General features: G+C 44.3%; 1 protein-coding gene and 1 long non-coding RNA gene across 2 annotated transcripts in view; both read left to right on the top strand.

Moving 5' to 3' along the window:
* The window catches only part of LOC134792074 (serine protease nudel), a 388,506-nt gene that overhangs the window by 316,877 nt on the left and 54,479 nt on the right, over window positions 1-17,150 (top strand). The window lies entirely within an intron of this gene.
* Window positions 11,490-14,549, top strand: LOC134792060 (uncharacterized). The gene is made up of 2 exons (XR_010144381.1): window positions 11,490-11,713; window positions 14,503-14,549. It is a non-coding gene; the product is annotated as an uncharacterized LOC134792060 (long non-coding RNA).

The following is a 17,150-nucleotide window of genomic DNA, read 5'->3' as shown; positions in this document are numbered from 1 at the left end:
AACCCTCTGCCCGTTTGGGGCACGTTCAAGTGGTTTAGCTACGTATGATTAGAGCAAATTTTTCGTCGGACGTACCGTTTTTGAACTACTAGCAAAAAAATTAAAAAGAGCCAAATTTTTTTCACAATTCCTGGAATGGACCAAACTCGGTTTACACTAATTTAGAACCAAATGAAGGTAATAAGACGATTTTCAGCTTGCTGGGAATTAATTCCTGAAAAAATCTAATTTGATTGGCCTATTGCTTAACCGATGCAGATTGTACCGTTTTAATATGTCATTCATAAAACAGATAAAAGGAAAACCGGCCAAGTGCGAGTCAGACTCGCGTTCCAAGGGTTTCGTACATTAAGTCCGACTCTCGCTTGACTGCACATTTCTAATAGGTTTTCCTGTCATCTATAAGTAAAGAATTATTCTGTGTATTTTTTTCAAAATTTTAGACCCAGTAGTTTTGGAGATAAAGGGAGGGATATGGTAATTTTTTGGCTATTTTCTTAAATAACTTCTAACCTTTTTATTTTAAAATTATACAATAAATACATTTGAAATTCTCAAAATGAGCTCTTTCATTGGATATATAACATGATATAGATTGAAAAACTTAATTTTTAACTTTCTCATTTACCCCCCTAAAAGTGGCCCCCATGTTTAAAATTCATTTGTTTACGGTACATGTCCGTCTTTGGGTCACTTATTTACATATGTGTACCATATTTCACCTTAATTAGTCCAGTATTTTCCAAGAAAATAGGCTGTGACAGACGGACAGACAGACAGAGAGACAGACGTAGCGTACGAGTGATCCTATAAGGGTTCCTTATTTTCCTTTTGAGGTACGGAACCCTAAAAAGTAACCATAATACGTATACCTAGTAGTGTACTTTTAAAATAACGCAAATACCTATAAATCATAATTGTTCCATAATTGCACGGTAATTAAGTTCAAAAGCGATTTTCGAATTTTTCAGTGATAGTTAAAATCAAGATATATTTTTTCAAATACTTTTTTATTTTCTTCACAAAGGCTTAGGTGTCCGCCACTAGGCAACATCCCCCTACTATAAAAGTCTCTCAAATCAAATCAAAATCTACCCTCAAATGGCTTCTTAAGGCGACGGTAGTGGTGGGTAAAATTTCAGATTCTGTCAATTTACCCCATTTCACACACAAGCGCACTTCACGCACACTACCTCACTTTACTGGGACAGGTCAGTGACCCATCATGTTTTTTTAAGATTGGACTTTTAGTTTAGTATTGACCACTAGCCTCCTTTGAGGGTAAAAGCGTTCCATTTAAAGATGAAAGAGAAACAATGCATTTAATCTTGCTTTCCTTGTCTGTTCATGTCACACGTGACGTACCTATAATTCATTTGATTGTTGACTGTTTTACTACCTAATATTGCTTTGTCGAGATACGTGTTTTGTACAATTAAAGCGAATAAAACAAGATGTCATTAAGTCAGATGTAAAATGTTATTTACTACTCTATACGGTTTTTCATAAGGTGCAATATCCATTCAATGGGAATTTAAATAAATAAAGTTTCGGCAGGGTGGCAATTCCATTTTGGCGGATAAAGCGAAACAGAGTAGTTCTATCGAACCTGCTTACAAATTTTCACGAGAATCAGTTGAGAAATGTGATCTGCAAAGGAGAACATACTAAAAGCATTTTTGCCCAAGCTGAAATCGAGACCTTTGCTAACGCTCGGCCAATGATGGTTTAGGTACACCTATAAAAAATGGTTGTCCCTGCTGTAATTTTAATATCTTTATATTTCAACCGGTATAGTTTTACCTTCAAAAATAATCGGTATCGCTAAACAATAGCGGTACCTTACTACTTATACGTTCACGAAATCGGTATATGCATAAGTTGATTGTTAGTAAACTAACCTGGAAAATAATCTCAAAATCACCGAAACATTTATGTTCAGTCACCTGCAATAATATGTTACGTAATTAGCGCCAACTTTGCCTCCAGGGAAACTTCGCCCAAAACGACAATTTTAAACAAATTCGTTAATGTAGAAAAATTGATAATAGTTATGGCCACCCTGCTGTTTTTAGTAGAAAATAGGTTATATTTCTGACCAAACTTGTGCATAACTGATATACCAAACTTGTGCATAACTTGACTTGGGAATTTTGAGCGAGTTGTTTAATATAGTGTATATTTCGGCGGGCAGAAAATTGATAAATAATGAATGCAAGTTGAAAAAATTGAGAACCCTTTGACGACAAATATTTCCGGGTTTGAGTTATAACACATGAAGCATCGATTATGTCTATTCAGATTTAAACTAAAAAGGCCTAAATACACAAAAGTTTTAGCGGTGGGCAAAGTAATCCGGTAATTTGGCATCCATACCAACATTGCCCACCACCAAAAACGGATTAGGGTTGTCACTTTCATCTAATTTAGCCAACTTCGCAAGTAAAAGAAGGTTACGAAGGTTAAGAAGGAAGGTTTGTACACTAAAATAAGTTTATAAATATATACTGTATTTAATTTGTCTTATTATCCTTTATTCAGATGTTTTATCCCGTTAACGAATGAAAAACACAATAAAAATCATATTTTTGGCCATTAAACTATTGTAACAGATTTTCTCAAAAGTGACAACCCTAGCCTTTGTAAAATGCTTAGGCGAGCCTTATTTGGAAATGGGCAAAAACGGGTAGGCAACATTGCCCAGCAAATTTATTTAAAAGTTTTACACTTATCGCTAAGTTATTAACAGGGAATGGTAGGATTGCCCAAAACCTTTAAGTGATCCTTAGACATCATCATCATACGAGCTGTATTTGAATACCAAATTGACGTGGGCAATGTTGGCGAAAACCCCGGATATCTTTGCCCGCCCTCTAAAACGCAAAAAATGGGTAAAAACACGATAAAACATTTTTTTCTTCAAAACTGATGCGATTGATCACAATGGACGTGCTGAGCAAAAAAAAGTCATATGATGTGATATTTTTTGAGAAATTCGTGTTTAAAAAAAAAGCGGGCAAAGTTGGTGATAATCACGGTAGGTACCTACTCTTCGAAGGCCGCAAAAATATGTGACATCCTCTTATGGTTCTACAAATAAGATCGTGTCAGACATTTTTGCGGCCTTCGTTGTGTAACATAAATTGCAGGTGACTGTACATTTGGAATATTTTATTTGACGACCTTGCCTATGAAGCCGATGGTCCCGGGCTCGAATCCTGGTAAGGGCATATATTTGTATGATGATACAGATATTTGTTCCTGAGTTATGGTTGTTTTCTATGAACTTAAGTATTTATATATTATTAGGGCGAGCGAAGCGAGCCCTATCACTATTCGACAAACTATGCATTCTTGTGGTACACTTTACGGAAAAACTATTGCACTGAATGTAAGTGCGCACAAAGCGCGCTGAATGTCGGGCTTCGCCCGACCTTTAAGTGTGAGGGGCGCCACAGGCGCCTTGTATGTAAGAGCGCGCGAAGCGCGCTGGACGTCAGGCTTCGCCCGACCTTTAAGTGTGAGGGGCGCCGCAGGCGGCCTGTATGTAAGAGCGCGCGAAGCGCGCTGGACGTCGGGCTTCGCCCGACCTTTAAGTGTGAGGGGCGCCGCAGCCACCCTGTCTGTAAGAGCGCGCGAAGCGCGCTGGACGTCGGGCTTCGCCCGACCTTTAAGTGTGAGGGGCGCCGCGGGCGCCCTGTATGTAAGTGCGCGCGAAGCGCGCTGGACGTCGGGCTTCGCCCGACCTTTAAGTGTGAGGGGCGCCACAGGCGCCTTGTATGTAAAAGCGCGCGAAGCGCGCTGGACGTCGGGCTTCGCCCGACCTTTAAGTGTGAGGGGCGCCGCAGCCACCCTGTCTGTAAGAGCGCGCGAAGCGCGCTGGACGTCGGGCTTCGCCCGACCTTTAAGTGTGAGGGGCGCCTGCAGGCGCCCTGTATGTAAGAGCGCGCGAAGCGCGCTGGACGTCGGGCTTCGCCCGACCTTTAACTGTGAGGGGCGCCGCAGGCGCCCTGTATGTAAGTGCGCGCGAAGCGCGCTGGACGTCGGGCTTCGCCCGACCTTTAAGTGTGAGGGGCGCCTGCAGGCGCCCTGTATGTAAGAGCGCGCGAAGCGCGCTGGACGTCGGGCTTCGCCCGACCTTTAACTGTGAGGGGCGCCGCAGGCGCCCTGTATGTAAGTGCGCGCGAAGCGCGCTGGACGTCGGGCTTCGCCCGACCTTTAAGTGTGAGGGGCGCCGCAGCCACCCTGTCTGTAAGAGCGCGCGAAGCGCGCTGGACGTCGGGCTTCGCCCGACCTTTAAGTGTGAGGGGCGCCGCAGGCGCCCTGTATGTAAGTGCGCGCGAAGCGCGCTGGACGTCGGGCTTCGCCCGACCTTTAAGTGTGAGGGGCGCCACAGGCGCCTTGTATGTAAAAGCGCGCGAAGCGCGCTGGACGTCGGGCTTCGCCCGACCTTTAAGTGTGAGGGGCGCCGCAGGCGGCCTGTATGTAAGAGCGCGCGAAGCGCGCTGGACGTCGGGCTTCGCCCGACCTTTAAGTGTGAGGGGCGCCGCAGCCACCCTGTCTGTAAGAGCGCGCGAAGCGCGCTGGACGTCGGGCTTCGCCCGACCTTTAAGTGTGAGGGGCGCCTGCAGGCGCCCTGTATGTAAGAGCGCGCGAAGCGCGCTGGACGTCGGGCTTCGCCCGACCTTTAACTGTGAGGGGCGCCGCTGGCGCCCTGTATGTAAGTGCGCGCGAAGCGCGCTGGACGTCGGGCTTCGCCCGACCTTTAAGTGTGAGGGGCGCCTGCAGGCGCCCTGTATGTAAGAGCGCGCGAAGCGCGCTGGACGTCGGGCTTCGCCCGACCTTTAACTGTGAGGGGCGCCGCAGGCGCCCTGTATGTAAGTGCGCGCGAAGCGCGCTGGACGTCGGGCTTCGCCCGACCTTTAAGTGTGAGGGGCGCCGCAGGCGCCCTGTATGTAAGTGCGCGCGAAGCGCGCTGGACGTCGGGCTTCGCCCGACCTTTAAGTGTGAGGGGCGCCGCAGGCGCCCTGTATGTAAGTGCGCGCGAAGCGCGCTGGACGTCGGGCTTCGCCCGACCTTTAAGTGTGAGGGGCACCGCAGGCGCCCTGTATGTAAGTGCGCGCGAAGCGCGCTGGACGTCGGGCTTCGCCCGACCTTTAAGTGTGAGGGGCGCCGCAGGCGCCCTGTATGTAAGTGCGCGCGAAGCGCGCTGGACGTCGGGCTTCGCCCGACCTTTAAGTGTGAGGGGCGCCGCAGGCGCCCTGTATGTAAGTGCGCGCGAAGCGCGCTGGACGTCGGGCTTCGCCCGACCTTTAAGTGTGAGGGGCACCGCAGGCGCCCTGTATGTAAGTGCGCGCGAAGCGCGCTGGACGTCGGGCTTCGCCCGACCTTTAAGTGTGAGGGGCGCCGCAGACGCCCTGTATGTAAGAGCGCGCGAAGCGCGCTGGACGTCGGGCTTCGCCCGACCTTTAACTGTGAGGGGCGCCGCAGGCGCCCTGTATGTAAGTGCGCGCGAAGCGCGCTGGACGTCGGGCTTCGCCCGACCTTTAAGTGTGAGGGGCGCCTGCGGCGCCCTGTATGTAAGTGCGCGCGAAGCGCGCTGGACGTCGGGCTTCGCCCGACCTTTAACTGTGAGGGGCGCCGCAAGCGCCCTGTATGTAAGTGCGCGCGAAGCGCGCTGGACGTCGGGCTTCGCCCGACCTTTAAGTGTGAGGGGCGCCGCAGGCGCCCTGTATGTAAGAGCGCGCGAAGCGCGCTGGACGTCGGGCTTTGCCCGACCTTTAAGTGTGACTGATAAAGTTCATGTGCCAGTGGCACTCGGTCGGAGTCCAAGACCCACCTCCCCGACCATCCTCCCTATAAGTGACTCGGAGGTATATATACGCGACAGGAAAAATTTCGATAGCGCGATGTAGAACATTCCAATTTCGAATATTTATTGACGCCTAGTTATGAATTATATGATACTTGTGCTTCCTCGATGTGTATCTATAGAAATTATAAAAATGGCAATTTTTTTTTCTGAAAAACGATACTTATGGATCCCAGAGGCCCTTAACGCGATCTCAAGTGAAATTTGAACGAAACGGCCGCCATCTTGATTTTCTTTATTTCCGACCCGTACTTGATAAAAATCGATATCTGAGAGTCCGAGAGGCCCCTTAACACGAATCTGAAGTCGAAATTTAGCGAAACGGTCGCCATCTTGATTTTCTTTATTTCCGGCCCGATCTTGATAAAAATCGATGTCTGAGAGTCCGAGAGGCCCCTTAACACGAATCTGAAGTCGAAATTTAGCGAAACGGTCGCCATCTTGATTTTCTTTATTTCCGGCCCGATCTTGATAAAAATCGATGTCTGAGAGTCCGAGAGGCCCCTTAACACGAATCTGAAGTCGAAATTTAGCGAAACGGTCGCCATCTTGATTTTCTTTATTTCCGGCCCGATCTTGATAAAAATCGATGTCTGAGAGTCCGAGAGGCCCCTTAACACGAATCTGAAGTCGAAATTTAGCGAAACGGTCGCCATCTTGATTTTCTTTATTTCCGGTCCGATCTTGATAAAAATCGATGTCTGAGAGTCCGAGAGGCCCCTTAACACGAATCTGAAGTCGAAATTTAGCGAAACGGTCGCCATCTTGATTTTCTTTATTTCCGGCCCGATCTTGATAAAAATCGATATATGAGAGTCCGAGAGGCCCCTTAACACGAATCTGAAGTCGAAATTTAGCGAAACGGTCGCCATCTTGATTTTCTTTATTTCCTGTCCGATCTTGATAAAAATCGATGTCTAAGAGTCCGAGAGGCCCCTTAACACGAATCTGAAGTCGAAATTTAGCGAAACGGTCGCCATCTTGATTTTCTTTATTTCCGGCCCGATCTTGATAAAAATCGATATATGAGAGTCCGAGAGGCCCCTTAACACGAATCTGAAGTCGAAATTTAGCGAAACGGTCGCCATCATGATTTTCTTTATTTTCGGCCCGATCTTGATAAAAATCGATATATGAGAGTCCGAGAGGCCCCTTAACACGAATCTGAAGTCGAAATTTAACGAAACGGTCGCCATCTTGATTTTCTTTATTTCCGGCCCGATCTTGATAAAAATCGATATCTGAGAGTCCGAGAGGCCCCTTAGCACGAATCTGAAGTCGAAATTTAACGAAACGGTCGCCATCTTGATTTTCTTTATTTTCGGCCCGATCTTGATGAAAATGGATATCTTTGGGTCCGAGAGGCCCCTTAACAATAATCTGAAGTGGAAATTTCACGAAATGGCCGCCATCTTTATTTTTGACCCGATCTTGATGAAAATTGATATCTGAGGGTCCGAGAGGCCCCTTAACAAGAATCTGAAATCGAAATTTAACGAAACAGCCGCCATCTTGATTTTTTTAAATTTAGACCCGATCTTGATAAAAATCGATATCTGAGGATCCATAATGACGATGTCAAAATTATTACTGGGATCATTTGGAGTCTTAGTGAAAATCGCCCTCGAAAATTGAAATCGTGTCTTTTCACCCCGGTTTGCGGTATGTATAAAACCCGAAAGTCGCTTCATAATCTTATTTTACTTACAAGGGGGAGGGAAAGGGTTTTCATAGTTCTTACGTAAGATTACAAAGCTGCGATTTTTTTTAATATCTATGAAATTATGAAGTTTAAAATAATACTTCCACACTCTATGCTATCAAACACTTGCCTTTAGATACAGCCTATTCTTATTATTTCTTACATAGGGGAGGAAGGGGGTTAAAAGCTGGCAAAAATTGTCTTACGTAATTAATGAATGGCGCCTTTAGTGTTACTATTGCTTGGAACTGCTAAAATTATAAATAAAGATAAGTATATTAATACAAACTTCAGTGACTTACTGCCGATATAGACGGACTACAACCCGACTGCAACTTGTATGGGAACTGCACGTCGACTGCACGCCAATTGCAACGTCGGCGTGCAGTTCAACAAAATGACCCAGACCCCTGGCAGTACTTATCTTATCTTATCCTATTGTTTTCGGGGGCCCTTGCGGATATACTTCGACCCATAGGGATCTTTTGTGCAATTACCCCCTAGATAGGATCCGTCAACTACTCAAGAGCTTTTCCCACCATATCCATGTGTCGGATGATGGAGCTCATGGGTAGCGTTTTAAAGTCCTTTGGTTCCAGGTATCCTGCTCCAAAGTCCTTCATTCGTTGTCTGGCGAGGGCGTGACATTAGGTGTTTTACTGTCTCTTCCTCTTCGCCACACATACGACAATCGGTGTTGTCAGAGTGTCCCATCTTGGCCAGAATTCCTTTGACCCCGTAATGGCCAGTAAACACCCCCGTTATGATTTGGAGTTGTCTTTTACTAAGTTTCCAAATCTAAGCTCCAACCGGAGTCTACTCCTTGCATAAAGAGCTTTGTGTGCTTTAGACCTGTCAGACTGTCCCATTCTTCCTGATGTTTGGTCTTTAATAGCCGTTGTGATGGTTCCCTGTGAGAGCCCCACGAATGGTTCCGGACCTATAAGGTTACTTTCAGATCCGGTTCTGGCAAGTTCATCTGCATTTTCATTGCCTGGGATCCATACCAGTTGCACTCTGTTTTGTCTTCCAAGCTGGTTCAGAGCATGGACGCCTACTAGAAACCACTCTGGGCGCTTCAAGCGCTTTGAGTGCAGCCTGATTGTCGCTGAGTATATAGATATTCTTCCCTTGGGTTTACCTAACTACATTCTCATGCACACAGGCAATTATAGCGAATTATGTCGGCTTGGAAGACAGTGGCGTAATTGCCCATGCGCCCATGCTTATACTACTACTAAAGTCATTAGCATAAATGCCTGCCCCCGTACCAGATTCTGTCTTAGACCCGTCTGTGTACCATATGATGTCGTTTTCATCGGAAATTGGTGCTACAAGACCTTCGGTCCATTCAACCCTTGTTGGAATTTTAACGTTAAGATTCTTACGGAACCCAAACTTGGGTTGCATCTTATCGCAGCCCATATTCGTAATCCTTTTCATGAAATTGTCTCATTCCATGTTTGTGTGTTTGGTCCTTTTAGCATCGTTGAAGACAGCCCTGGTTTCCTTCCAGAGTTTTGCAATATCCGGCTTCCACCAAGGCACCTTCTTCGCCAGGATTAATTCCGGGCAGTTGTTTGACCAAGCTGTGTAGACAGCTTGTACTATTCTGTCTTTTTCAAGTTCTATGTCAATAATAGAGTTTAACTTGCCTTTAGGGTCTCCCAGTTCCACCTTCAGGTCGCTTTTGAACGCTAACCAGTTGGTGTTCCTGGGATTCCGTTTGCATATAGTTTCTAATTGGACCCTGGCAGTACTTAGTGGAACTCAGGTTTGGTGCAACAAAAACACATTATCTTTTGGTCAACCGACTCATCTTGATGAGCACTAAGGAGAGTAGTACCCAAGATAGAGCTGATGTTGAACCCTGGCAGTACCTAGTGGAACTCAGGTTTGGTGCAACATAGGCACACGCTGTTTTAGTCATTCGACACGTCTTGATGAGCACTTGGGAGAGCAGTACCCAAGATAGAGCTGATGCTGAACCCTGGCAGTACCAAGTGGAACTCAGGTTTGGTGAAACATAGGCACACGCTGTTTTGGTCATCCGACACGTCTTAATGAGCACTTGGAAGAGCAGTACCCACGATAGCGCTGATGCTGAACCCTGGCTGCACCTAGTCGAACTGTGTGTGTGTGTGTGTGTTTATATGCGGAGCAGCGTGATTACCGTCAGTAGGTGTCCAGACGGGATAGTTTTTCGCTTAATTGTGTGGTGTGGGCGCAAAAATAAATTCAAGGACACTAGCTCGCTGACCCAACATTATGTAGGAAAGCCAGTTGGCTTCCTCGCAAAAAACTGGGCAACATAGGCACACGCTGTTTTAGTCATTCGACACGTCTTGATGAGCACTTGGGAGAGCAGTACCCAAGATAGAGCTGATGCTGAACCCTGGCAGTACCAAGTGGAACTCAGGTTTGGTGAAACATAGGCACACGCTGTTTTGGTCATCCGACACGTCTTAATGAGCACTTGGAAGAGCAGTACCCACGATAGCGCTGATGCTGAACCCTGGCTGCACCTAGTCGAACTGTGTGTGTGTGTGTGTGTATTTATATGCGGAGCAGCGTGATTACCGTCAGTAGGTGTCCAGACGGGATAGTTTTTCGCTTAATTGTGTGGTGTGGGCGCAAAAATAAATTCAAGGACACTAGCTCGCTGACCCAACATTATGTAGGAAAGCCAGTTGGCTTCCTCGCAAAAAACTGGGCGACCGTGTAGGATGTAATAAGCCCTAATGAAATTGTATAGTATGTGTGGATGATATTGGAAATTTGATTTTGTCGGCTGGACACGTTTTTAATGGACAAAGTAAAAACTGTAACAGACAGGCGTACCGGACAGCGACCGGGGTTCGGTTAGCATATTTCTTTCTTGCTCTCACTTATAGCTGCGTCCTTAACGGACTTATTACGTACCCACTCGATCGAACATGTAACAAGCCTCGGATTGGATTAAAGTCGCGGTCCGGTACGTTTAGGTAGAAATCTCCGCGAGCCCTTACAAAGCTCTGCTTTTTGCTAGTATATATCGTTGTCTGAGTACCCACAACACAAGCTTTTCTTGAGCTTACCGTGGGACTTAGTGAATTTGTGTAAGAATGTCCCTATAATATTGTTAGGTTTAAGATATCGGGTAGATGAGATTTTCACGCCAGCCGGTTGCACCCGGCAACAGCCTTGTCAGTCGGAATATAGCTATACGATAAACGGCCGTGTCTCATTTCTTGACACCCTTTTCCCTCCAAAATAACAGTGGCGACGACTTAACGGACTTTGCGCGTGTGTTGGTTTTATTCGGTAATCATGGCTAAAATGTCAGTTGGATTTTTGAGTGTGTTCAATCACGAAGAACAGGAGTGGTTATTATATAAGGGCCGCCTTGAACAATGGTTTATAGCAAATGACATTAGTGAGGACACGGACAAATCGGACGCAAAACGTCGGGCTATTTTATTAAGTAGCTTAGCAGAGCCGACGTACCGACTCGTAAAAAATCTCGCGCTCCCTGCCGAGGTGGGATCGCTCGAGTTAGCAAAGTTAACGGGACTTCTCGACGGCCATTTTAAAACTGGAAAGTGCGGGTTCGCGGAACGTTTCAAATTTTATAGTGCCGTGCAATCATCGGGCGAGTCGTTAGCGGATTGGGCGGCGCGAGTTCGTGGTTTATCATTGCATTGCAATTTCGTGGCGGCGAGTTTAGAAGACACGCTGCGAGATCGGTTCGTGCTGGGCATGACTGGAGGCCCGGAGCGGGACCGGCTATTCAGAGAACCTCTGGAAGACTTCACACTAGCGAAGGCACTGCAGTTAGCGGAGAGCATCCGCTGCGCGAGAGAAGGTGCGCAGCAGGCGAAGGTGCGCGACGCAGCGGACGTGCACAAGGTGGCCGCAGCAGCAAGCCAACGCGACTCGGCAGAACGGGGTTCCGCAGGCGAGCACCACGCGGGATCAAAAGGGTTCTGTACAGTGTTCAGTGTGCGGATACTTTAACCATGAGGGCAAGAAGTGTAGATTTAAAAATGCGTCGTGCAAGTTGTGCGGTGTTAAAGGGCATTTAATGCGCGTTTGTAACTCGAAGAATGTCCCATCTAATCACCATTTCCTACAATGTTGCACGGATGAAGCCGATGAGGGTGAGTATTTAATATATAATATTCGTACAAATCGAGGAGAACCAATGTTGGTGTCGGTAACGGTGGATAATGTTCAGTTAACATTTGAATTAGACACTGGGTCTGCAGTGACAGCAGTTAATGAATCCGTGTATTTTAAACATTTTTCGAATCATCCTTTACGTAAAAGTCATAAAATACTTCGTAGTTATAATCACGGTATAATCGGGTTGGCTGGAGTGATAACGCTGCCTTTTGTTTACAATAATCAAACCGAATTTATAGAAGTCCATGTAGTAACAGATGGCGGACCTCCGTTGCTAGGGAGGGACTTCTGCTCAAAGTTCCACTTAGAGGTAACTTCGAGGGTAAATGCGTGTAACTGGGATGAGTGTGATAAAATTTTGACAAATTATTCGCATTTATTTTCCGATAAATTGGGTTGCTGCAAAGACGTGGAAGTAAAATTACATTTAAAACCGGATGCGATTCCGATTTTTAAAAAAGCTAGATCGGTGCCGTTTGCTATTCGACCAAAACTCGAGCTAGAATTAAATCGCTTATTGGATTTAGGTATAATTGAACCCGCCACCTCTTCAGATTTCGCGAGCCCCATTGTCCCCGTATTAAAACAGGACGGTAGCATTCGGTTGTGTGCGGATTACTCTGCTACTCTTAACAAACAGCTGATTATAGAAAAATATCCCTTGCCACGTATTGACGAGTTATTTTCGAAACTTCACGGCGGACTGCAATTCACAAAGTTAGATTTATCGGGAGCGTATAACCAGATTAAATTGCACCCCGACTCACAACCTCTGACCTGCATCAATACACACAAAGGCTTATACATGTATAAGCGATTAATTTTTGGATTAGCCAGTGCTCCGTCTATTTTTCAGCGCACCTTAGAGAAAATTCTATCGGGAATAGATGGTGTACTCCAATTTCTGGACGATATTCTGATTACGGGAAAAACTAAGGATGAGCACATTGCTAGACTACGGGAAGTATTTAAGCGACTTGAGAACGCGGGATTAGTTCTTAAAAAGGAAAAATGTAGTTTCTTTCAAGATTCCGTATCTTACTTAGGTTATATAATCGACAGGCACGGATTACATAAGTCACCTGAAAAAGTAAAAGCAATCTTAAATGCGAAACAACCAAGAAATGTTACTGAATTGAAATCATTTTTAGGGTTGGTGAACTACTATAGGGGATTCATAAAAAACGCATCTACTATCTTACATCCGTTACATGAATTGCTACAAAAAAATGTTAAATGGCAGTGGCTTCAGGAGCAGGAGGACGCGTTTGTTGCTATAAAAAATGCACTGGCAGCGGATAACACGCTTGCGCATTTTAACCCGGATGCACGAATAATTTTGACAGTGGATGCGTCACCCTTTGGACTTGGGTCCATCTTATCACAAGTGGGGGATGATGGAGTTGAGCAACCCATATCCTTTATGTCTAGAAGTTTAAATGCCGCGGAAAAACGTTATAGTCAAATCGAAAAAGAGGCAACTGCAATCGTTTTCGGTATCACGAAATACCACCAATACCTGTATGGCAGAGCAACACCATTTATTTTACGAACGGACCATAAGCCCCTTTTATCAATTTTTAATCCCGCGAAAGGGATACCGGAAGTGACCGCAAATAGACTTCAGCGGTATGCCCTATTCTTGGCCGCATATAATTACACTATCGAGTACGTTAGCAGTGCGCACAACACGGCAGATTTTCTTAGTCGCTCCATGGCGATGACGTCATCATTGCAATCTGAGCGAAGCGGCGAGGCGGTCGCGCCAGGGGCGGCCGAAACTGATCGCGCATCCTATATTCATTTCGTAGCAGGAACCGGTTCGCCGCCCGCTTCCGTTTGTGACGTACGCCGCGCTACAGAAACAGACTCTGTTTTATCACGAGTAGTAGGTTATGTTTTAAACGGATGGCCAAATAAAATAACAGATAAAGCTATTAAACCATATTTTGACTGTAGGATCGAACTCTCAGTGGAAAACGGTTGTGTAATGAGGGGCGCTAGATTAATAGTTCCGCAAACCCTAAGAAGCCAAGTTATAACGGATTTGCATCGAGGCCATTTAGGTGTCGCTAAAATGAAGGCAGCAGCGCGTGATCGGTTCTGGTGGCCCGGGCAGAGCGCGTGCATAGAACGCGCGGCCGCCGCGTGCGCAGTATGCACGCAGCTACGCCCCGCACCCCGCCGCGCCCCGCTTACGCCCTGGGAGTTTCCACCTGATTTTTTTTATAGAGTACACCTCGATTTTGCAGGCCCGATTAATAATAATATGTTTTTGATAGCTGTCGATGCTTATTCAAAATGGGTTGAGGTTTTCGATGTTAGCAACGGTTTCGGTTCGGGAGTTGTCATAAATTGTTTATGTGAATTGATGTCTAGGTTCGGGTTAATAAACACAATTTGCACAGATAACGGCACATCGTTCACATCAACAGAATTCGCAGCGTTTTGTGATACGAATGGTATTTCTCATGTCACAATTCCTCCATACAACCCGGCAAGTAACGGTCAGGCGGAAAGTTATGTGAAGATATTTAAAAAAGCTTTGAAAGCCATTCTTCTGAGTGGTGTTCAAAAAAAGGAGCTAAAAATGAAAATACACGAATTTTTGTTTCAGTATCGAAATTCCAAACATTCATCCACTAACCGATCACCGGCGGAGGTTTTGTTCGGTAGGAACCTACGATGTAGATTGGACTTAATGAATCCAGTACCGCGGGGTTCATCCGATGCAGCATTGTATGAAACCGTTCGGAAAAATCAGTGTTCTCAGATGCAGCAGTACCGTGGCAGTAGGAACATTAATTTTAAGCCGAATGACGTTGTTATAGTGAAAGTGTACCAGGGACAAAGAGCGTTTTGGTGTAAAGCGTTGGTGAAGAAACAATTAGGGAGATCGACGTATTTAGTTCAATGTGAACAATCGGACCGCTTAATAAAAAGACATAAAAATCAAATGTACAAGTATATGGGGGAGGAAGATGCCATAGGGCAATCTGAACCGGAAAACCAAGATGTTGCCCGCCCGGGGCAAAAACCCTTCGCCCCCGATAACATGCCAGCTATAGTTATAGACGCTGCTCCATCACATACTCCTCAAGTGACAGCGGTACCATCAGCTGTGGCGGCCCCAACGGCGCTCGGTAACCTGCCCGCTCCAGCTGCGACATCATCAGCGTCATCGACCACGACAGAGTTAGAGGAATGGACCGATTGTCCAGAACAACAGGAACCTTGTATAAGCGATTCTGTCAAGGTCCCCACGCCGCCACTACCGGCAACGGAGACGGCGCTTGATGAATCCGCGGGACAAAACGTGGCCGCAGGAAAGACCAAACGCGCACGGAACCTGGTGGATTATAGACAATTTTTCTAATTTAAGTTCTTTTGGTTGTAAAAACTACTGGTGGAGGGATGTTAGGTTTAAGATATCGGGTAGATGAGATTTTCACGCCAGCCGGTTGCACCCGGCAACAGCCTTGTCAGTCGGAATATAGCTATACGATAAACGGCCGTGTCTCATTTCTTGACACCCTTTTCCCTCCAAAATAACAAATATTTATTTATTATTTATTTTATTTTATTATTTAGTTTCAACGAAAGTTTCAAGTTTAGTACGAAAATCCTTCAGATATGCAATATGCACAAAATGTAGACCTAATCGAAATAAAACATTGCTTTTTATAGTAAATTTATAAAACATTCGATACATAGGTATACATAACAATAACCAGTCCACAGCGCTAATTGGCCTGTAAGCTTCATCTTGGTCTCCAAAGCAGCAAAAACTCGCTAGTACTTAGTGCTGGTCTAGCCGTTATTTTTTCTTGAAGATTTTCAGAGAACAGCACGTACACGCATTATACACATAGACGGAACAAACGGCATAATCATAATAATTTATTCGTCGCAATCCATGGTATTACAGATCTAGGTACAAGACTTTCAGGTATTACTTATACGAATTACATAACTCTTCCTGTTAATAGGCAATATTTTAAGATAAAAGTTCTATAATATAATACAAGATTACAATTGTCATCAAAATTCATTGACGTACAGAAGTCAAATACGTTTTTAAAATGACGCAAAATGATACCAGCATAATAAAAATTGATCCCAATCAGTAAAGATGAGTCTTTAAACTTTTTTCATTTTAAGCGAGTTTTGAAGGAACATAATATTTAAATTCGGCTGTAATCGTATTGTTTTAAGATAGTTTACTGCGGTTTTCAACCATTATGACCCGTAAATAAGAGCAAATCAAATTTAAATGAGACGCGAGCTGATATTTTTGTACCCTATTTTTTGAAATACAATTTATCTACTGGTATGCTTTCTCGTGTGCGTATATGATTTAATGTCAATATAATTGTCAAAAGCAAGAAAATCAAGCTGTCATTTTCATTTGAAGAAGTACACGTGTGCTCCGGTGTAGCCCCAACGAGCATCTGACTTGAAGAAGAATTTTGAGTGATGTCGTCAATGTATGGAAATTGTTCGAAAGTTTACATTTGAGATTGAATTTCTCTGTTGTCTTTGTGAGTAGTAATAAATTGGTAGCTGAATTATCTAGCTTTCAAAATCATACAATAATTCAATTACTGTCAAAGACAAAATTATTTTGCTTCTGTCTCAAACGGAACTCCATATTTTGATTTTTTGATACTTTTAGTGTCGATTTGTAGAGAATAACAGCAAATTAAAAATATAATGGCATGAAGAGTCGGTACACGCTTTCTTCATGAAAAAATTTACGTGTAATTTAATGCAATTACTAAACATTTATTGAACAATTTATGATTACAAAGTGAGGTCTAAATCGAAAACGTCATATACCGGCCCCTTAAGCCAGAGTTAGAGTTAGATGAAAACATTAGGTACATGATCAAATAATGTAGGTTAAAGTCAGGTCGTTCAGTGACAGATCCAGGTGGTTTTGTATTTGGTTGGTTAATCAATAGATGTTATAACTACCCGAAAATCTACAAATTACTTGTTTACTTTTATTTAATCACCTAAAGATACAGAGTATATATGGGGATGATTTATATTTTCGTGAAGAGTGGTGATATCATCGGTGAAATGTAAAGTTTCCGAACAACTGACCGGCCGATGTCGTCCGGCGGACTGTTGGTCAGTGGTCAGCTTTAAGTAATATTTTTTTATTTGAAAATTTCCTCCTCTATAGAAATCTTTTGTTTTAATGACTTAAATGTTAATCGTTTATGCATGAGATATTGGCCAAAAACTAAATACTTACCATATATGTATTTTTTTTAAACAACATTTGCAATTTTTTATGTATGTGCTAATAAACGCTTTGAATACAAAAAAAAAAAAAAAAAAAAAAAAAAAAAAAAAAAAAAAAATATATATATATATATATAAAGTTAATAATTCTATCTCTTC

The sequence above is a fragment of the Cydia splendana genome, chromosome 7 (genome assembly GCF_910591565.1).
Source record: "Cydia splendana chromosome 7, ilCydSple1.2, whole genome shotgun sequence".
In the NCBI taxonomy this organism is placed as follows: domain Eukaryota; kingdom Metazoa; phylum Arthropoda; class Insecta; order Lepidoptera; family Tortricidae; genus Cydia; species Cydia splendana.
This window is presented reverse-complemented; position numbering and strand designations above follow the sequence as displayed.